The sequence below is a fragment of the Thunnus albacares genome, chromosome 14 (assembly GCF_914725855.1).
Source record: "Thunnus albacares chromosome 14, fThuAlb1.1, whole genome shotgun sequence".
Taxonomy (NCBI): Eukaryota; Metazoa; Chordata; class Actinopteri; order Scombriformes; family Scombridae; genus Thunnus; species Thunnus albacares.
The window spans coordinates 25,412,775-25,420,123 of record NC_058119.1 but is presented as its reverse complement, the minus strand read 5'-3'; the positions used below and the strand labels follow the sequence as shown (position 1 = coordinate 25,420,123).

Here is a 7,349-nt window from a genome sequence, read left to right as displayed (position 1 = left end):
TTTGCTGTGTTTTCTAAATAACACTGAAGATTTCATCATATCAGCTGAGGCGATTTCATCATGTTTTAGCTGCCAAGAGGGATGCTTTCAAGCTCTTGTAATAAAACCAAGCCTCAGCACTTTAGTGTCCGTATCTTTCATCCTCCTCTCTTTGTCTCTCTTTCTTCCTGCCTGTAGATGTCTGCCTTTGAAGGCAGGGAGATAAATATGAAGACTGAATGTGTTTTTGTTGTTTTGAAAGACAAAATGAAAGAGCAATGGCCGTTGGCTCCGCTGTCAAATGTCCCAGTCATCCATTGTGTGTGCGTGTGAGAAAATGACCCTTAATATACTCTCTAGTGTTACTCAGTAGCTCAGATATTTTGACACAACTTGCAACAACAAAATGCTTAGGATGGATGACCTTTAATACTTTACTACAAGAAATAAAAGAAATAACAATTCTTATTATTTTTACACATTCAGCAGTGGGGTCTGTGGGACGCCAAAGAATGACAAAATAATACCAATGACAACCAAACACAAGGGTTAAAAGAGAGACATGAGTAAGACAGAGAGATTTCTGTGGGACAGATACTGTTTACTGTAGGCTTCATCCGTCCATCCATCCATTTTCTGTCGCCTATTTGGGGCCCGGTCGTGGTAGCAACAGACCCAGCCATCCTTCACCAGTGCCCTCCAGTGTGTTCTGGGTCTGCCCTGTGGTCTCCTACCAGTTGGACATGCCTGGAACATCTCCAGAGGGAGGCGTCCAGGAGGCGTCCCAACCTGGTGCCCAAACCACTTCTGGTCTTTGTTTGTACACCCATATGTGAATGTTGAACATCTCATTACAAGACTGTGGCCAATTACCAGCTGCTGTTACTCCTCTGGAAAAGCTGGATTTTGTAGCCTGTCTGCAATTAAAAGAATAGAAAAAGGAAAGGAAAGGTTCACAATTTTCCAAGTCTGTCTTAGTTAGTCAAATAAAGTAGACATCTAATAAAATGCCCTCTGTGTCCCGACGGACAGTGTTCTGCTGTTGAGCTTTAGTGGAATGATAATAACAAAAAAAGAGGGAATTTGGCAGTAAAAAGACAGTAACCTTGAAAGATATTGACTCAATTTGATTAATTTGCACAGCTGAAGTCTCATGTGAGCTTCAAGTAAACTTTTAAATATATTTTGCATGGAAGGAGGACTGTGGATTTTGTCCCCCCATCACTCACATAGAAAGTTCATTACGAAGGGATGTCTTAATGGCTGGTATGAACAGGAGGAATTATTACAGCGAGAAAAATGTGTCAATGTTTATTCGGGCACCTGACTTTGTTTTCGGACAGACTTGAAAAACGGTGCCTATCCTTCAAGAATCGGTCAAGTTTTAGCGCTGGCGTTTGATATACAGCGTGTGCATCGTAAATCTTAAACTTGTAACTTTGGCGTGTTCATTTTAAATTACTTTTAAACTAAATTAAAGATGTGAAAACATTCTGTATCGAGCACTACAGCTTTTGGAAAATGCAGGAACTGGTGAATTGATAGACTTGATTTTAATGTGAGAAAATGAAAACATGTCAGACTCAAACTGTCAAGCAATGTTTTCAAATTACTATATTGGTATTTTTACTCGCTACCTTTAGGGTTTTTTTTTTATATGTGTGTTACTTCAATATGGCAAGTGAGCAAATTCTCAATGTGCTAGTTAAAAGCAGGTGTTGTTACCAGATTTATATAAAAAAAAACCCAGTGAAGAAGCCTACAGCACATAAAGCAGGTGCATTTGCTGGCTGAATGACTGATTAGTTGACCAGTGGGTTAAATTGGTAATTATGCAGCTGCAAAATCCAGCCTATTTGCATTTTTAAGAGACAGAGTTGTGTCTCTTTATTTATGTTTTTTTATACATAAAGAAATAATGATTGATTTTTATTCGCACATTAAGTTTTTGAACGTGACAGGCATCCGTCTCTTCAAGTGTTGCAACTACCCTCTCTCTCTCTTTCTATTTTTCTTCTTCTTCTTCTTCATTTCCCTTTCAGGATGATAAATAGAAGTCTGCATACATCTCCATATCTTTATGCTTGGAGACGACACCACATCTCCCCTCATCTAATCACATACACACCCATACACACACACACACACACACACACACACATCCCGTACACAAGGACACACGTTGTTGATTATTGGCACATCAGAGCATCCTGAGGTGCAACCTCTGTGTACTGTGTGTGTGAGGTGGAACCATTGTGTTTGATCAGTGTGTGTGTACAAGGCTGGGATGTTGTGTGTATGTGTGCAAAGTAGATCCATTCTGTTTGTGCACCAGTGTGTGTATATGTGCGGACAAGGCCAGGATGGTGTGTGTGTGTGTGTGTGAGATGGAATCATTGTTTTTTGCTTTGTATGTTTGTGTGTGTGTGTGAGTATGTGTTTTTCCCAGGGACTTTGGTGTGTGATTGGTAATTGATTTTCCAATCTGTGCAGACCACAGCTCGGTCACAGAGCTGGATACAGCACAGGTCGGCTTCCTGTTAGCATCGACCACTTACGCCCGGCTGTAGAGACAGCCGGGAGAGACGGAAGGAGAGTGTGAAACATATTCTTCGCTCTCAAAATTGAGTTTTAAAAGCTTTTGTTACGGAAAGGGGGCTCTCTTGTGGTGCTTTTAACAACTTTTCCTTTGAATTCGGTTACGATAAGTGAAGTTCAGGAGGAGAAGGGACCAGAGATCATGCTACGCTAACCTCTCCTGGCCTCCACTTACGAGTTCAAAGCTTAACTGCCAGACCCGCTTTGCTTTTCACAACAATCCTCCCTACCTGCCAATTGTGCTTTTTTTCTTTGAATTTTCACTGTAGCACCTATTTAACAATATGAGATGACCCACAGTTATCCCAGAATTTACAATTTACTTTCCTCAACATTAAAAATTCGAGGCTCAGTCTCTTATTCCCTCTTATCTCTTTTATTTGCCATTGCCTTCCACTTATTGTGTCTATTTTCTTGGTCTTATTTTTTTATATATATATATAATTTTATTACTTGTGTGCATTAGTCCCAAATTCTTTTACTTTTTACATATTATTAGCTTATCTGTAAATCATTTTGAATTGCAATAACTTCTATGAAAGGTACTATGCAAAGGAAGCTGGCATGAATAGAAATAAAATAAAGATGTAAAGAATCTAAAGAGAGACTGATCCATCAACAAATCTTACACAAGATGGACCAATCATCCTTCCACCCCCTGGCCGCCTGGTATAACTGTGCATGGCTAAACAATCTGAAATCACCTCAAGTTGTGGCTCTTGCCTCATTAACTGTATACAGCACATGTTGCCCAAACCAAATGATCCTTAAAACCCTCTCCACCAAAAAAAAAAATCTGAGGCTTTTCCCTCCAATCATTCATTACAGTGATTTCCCTGATTGCTCCTCTTTTTCCAGTTGAATGTCTAATAGCAAAATTAAATAGTTGCTCCTGATAACCACACTTCTTCAACCCCTAAGACCTACAGAATGTCACTGTACCATGCAAACTGCTGCAAAACATCAAAACTCTTTGTGTTCGTGAGGCTGGTGGTGACATAGAGAGATAAAGGGACTCATGGAGACGGGGAAATGTGTGTATGTGTGTGTGTGTGTGTGTCTGTAAGCACCCTCAGGGTGATGCCACCACGTCTCCCCACAAACACACTGTTCTTCTCATAAAAGTAGAAAGCGCCTAAAACTCCTACTTGAAGATTAAGATGGGATAAGTACGATAATCTAGGGAATTACTTCAAATCCTGTGTTTTAGCTAAGAGGATATTTATGTTAATATCCAGGCCTGTGCATTTATTGGTGTGTTCACGTTGTACGCCAATGATAAAACTTCAGCAGATCAGTCAGATTAACCTTTTTTCTGTATGTTTTTATTAAACACTCAGTTCAAATTAATTCCTCTGTTTCTCCCTAATTTCCTCCATCTCTTTCTTGGATAACTTGGATTTTAACAAAAAGACATTATCATAACAAGCTTTTTTTATTTTCACTGAGTTAACTGATCATTTTAGCCTTGTCTGGAATTGGTCAGATAACAATTATTCATAAATACACTGTATTGTATATGTTGAAATAAGGATAACTTCTCATATTGATATTCATAAATCACAAAAAAAGTTACATTTCTTTGATATGGCCTTCTACAAATTAAATCATTCTGGTTGTTTTGTGTCACTGCTAGAAACTTAAAGGAGACATATCATGCTTTTTGTGATTTTCTGTTATTTTTATGTTGTTAAAATGTCAGATGTTAAACGTAGCCAAAGGTCCAAAAGTTGAGGCAAACATATGTAAAATCCTCCCTGCAAGTTAAAAGCTGGGGCTTGAGCCTGCTCTGAACGCTTTATTTACAACGTTACCTCTACATCCTCCTCGTGATGACATCAGATTGTTCATGCCCTCAAATGTCCGTCGGTCCCGTAGCCTTTGTTGCCACGGTTGTTCCATGGGTTGTTCACGTCGTCCACTTGCATTATTTCAGATCGGATTCAGGCTTGAATATCTATGGATATATTTGAGAAGCTTCCATTTTCATTAAAGAACAAGAAAAAGAAGTGAAATCCTTCTACTGTTCTTTGTTTATGTAGCCTCTGGAACCGCCAGACGTTTGCTGAGGGGCAGCTTCTGGGAGCTGGTCGATCAGAACAGAGTGGGCTCGTTGGCAGGAGGGCTTTAAAGAGGCTTTAAATCTTGCAAAGATATTCCACCAGAGACTCGGAATATAAACCTTGAAATGTACATTATCTCCCTTTTAAATTCACTACAAAACGTTGTAGCATATTTCCAAACAGTAAATATTCATTTCAATGTCATACAGTTACTCATATCTACTATCTTGCAGATTGAAGTTGTGCATAAGCAGGTGCAAGAACTAGTTTCAGGTAAAAGCATACACTCATCTGAATATTCTACAAATTAAACAAGATAAACTCTGTATTTTGTACGTTTTAGTTCAGCCAGTGAGTCTTCATGTGTCTGTATGTTTTTGGCCACATGCACATATATTCATTATACGTTTTTGCACAGATATAAATGTACAGCTTCTTCGGACTAAAAACAATAAGAGCAGGGAACTGATGGATAAACTTGGACAGGAAATACTACGTCCAGAGACACGGACAACAACCGCATGGACAGGTGAGTAATATCAACTCATTGAGGATATATATTAAGCAAAATTCTACATTTATTCTGCCTCTTCCAGCCTTTCAGTGGCTGAAAAGGGAGTGTCATGGTAATCCATGCATTTCCATACCACTAATAGACTAATATCTATTCAGGCTGCATCGCTGCTACTCCAGCTCATTTAGCATAGAAAGCGTGCTGTTCGTAGCATCATTTCCAGCCAGTTACTGTGAAATCCAGCCGCTCTCACGTTCTGTCTGTCTCTCTTTGAGGCGTTTGAAACATCTATGTCCGTGCTTCCCAGAGTGGGTGCCGTAAGGACTGAACAGGAGCGCCGTAAGATTAATCATCATCGTTCATGTATTGTGCGTGTTTAATAATGTTTCAAAACATTAAAAAAATCAGCAACATTTATATTAACTACATTTTATGTTACGTTTTTGAACATAACAAAACAATAAATAAACAATAAATATCAAAATCACTGTGTTAAAAACTCTGTGTCGTATGCAGGTAGTCACAGCTGACAAGACAACTTACAGTTGCTGGTTGTCATAATAACACAACATGCTTTCCGGCTCATGAGTTTTGCAGGCGCTCAGCAGTCAGAAAAAAAATTAAGCATTAGAGCAGTGACGGGAAAAAAATTGAGACAGTAAACAGAGCTCAAAGAAATGCGGAAACATCTCAGCTCTCAACACGGAGACGACTGAATCTGAGCCGAACAACAGAAGATACTCAGCTAACGGCTTAACGGACAGCTTCTGGCTGCTTGTAGAGGACGTGTATCCATCATTGTCTGTGGTGTTACATGTTCCCAAATTCTTATTTGTGTTATGTGGCTCTCTCATATCGCTGGTTTACATGAAAACAAGACAAGAGGTCATCCTGTCAGTGGAGTCAGACCTGCAGACCACATCAACAGCTCACATGTCCCATTTTCCTTATATATCTTAAGTATAAACTCATTTTAATGAAGAAAATGAAAGATATTAATGTATTTAATTGTTGCTATGGTTGCAGTTTTGAGTTCTGGCCTGCTGTCCTAACATTGATATAATTGATATTTTTATAATTACAATCTATAAATTGACAAAATGATGATGAACTTACAGAGGATGACGCCCTGACTCTGCAGCTCTGCAGTTTACAATAGTAAAGATGCACAGCAATTCTTGCAAACCTCTTCTAATAAGATCTGTACTAACCGTCCAAGAGGCCCAAGAGGCATTTTGATCTGTTGTCCAAACAAAGGACCGGGGAGATTCTTTCATCAATGGTGAACTCTTGAGTAGGACAAGCAACAGTCCTTCCAAACAACTTACACGTCCCCTGTCGAATCTCACAAGGATCGAAGGATCAGTATCAAGTTTAAAGCAACAAGATCATTGAACACCTGATAAAGCACTTAGACGTAGAGATAGCACGATTGCATAGGAAGTCGGTGAGAAGATGCAAATGGATGCACATTCATTCAAGGTGCAGTGAATCAAGGCACAGAACTGTAAAACTATGGAAATTTTAGCAAACAAATTCTAGCTTATTTGGGTGTGGTATGAAGTGAAAATAGAGATGAAGAAAATATATTACCTACATTTTGTCCAAGTGATACTGTACATACTTATCCATCCATAAAACATCAGCAGATCAGACTGCTGTTATTATCTGTCTCTGTGACAGCTGGGGCTGCTATAGTTTCACCTTCAAATCCACAATAACACTGCTGGTGAAGATTGTGGTAAATAGTCCCCAGAAGCCCCAAGATGTCCTCAACATCATCATGTATAAAATGATCATAATGTGTAAGTGATGATGTACGACAAGGTTCCCTGATGTTTTAAAATAATAGATGAGGTAGAGGTATGTATGATGATCTACCGTATACCCTTTGTAGATCCTGTTTCATGCCACTCTATTTCTTCCCGCATCTCTCTCTCCACTTCTCCTTTCAATCTCGATCATCTCTCTGCCTCCCCCTCACTCCGTCTCTATTATAGTAATCATTGTGTTTATATGGGGCTAATAGAGTGATAGTTATGCATGCTATGCTGCTGCTGCTCAAGCCAGCTAAGTCATTTAGCTGAGAGGACCACTTGACCAATGCTGACAGCGCACAAGCTTCAATTAAAGCAAGGGCAGATGTGCCCCCCCCCCTCCCACTCTCTCTCTCTCACACACACACACATACACAA

The 7,349-nt window shown here is 39.4% G+C and overlaps 1 long non-coding RNA gene across 1 annotated transcript; it reads left to right on the top strand.

Annotated features, from left to right (window-relative positions):
• The first annotated feature begins 4,648 nt into the window (after positions 1-4,648).
• On the top strand, positions 4,649-5,407 carry LOC122997240. The gene is made up of 3 exons (XR_006407186.1): positions 4,649-4,767; positions 4,874-4,913; positions 5,059-5,407. It is a non-coding gene; the product is annotated as an uncharacterized LOC122997240 (long non-coding RNA).
• Positions 5,408-7,349: the final 1,942 nt, after the last annotated feature.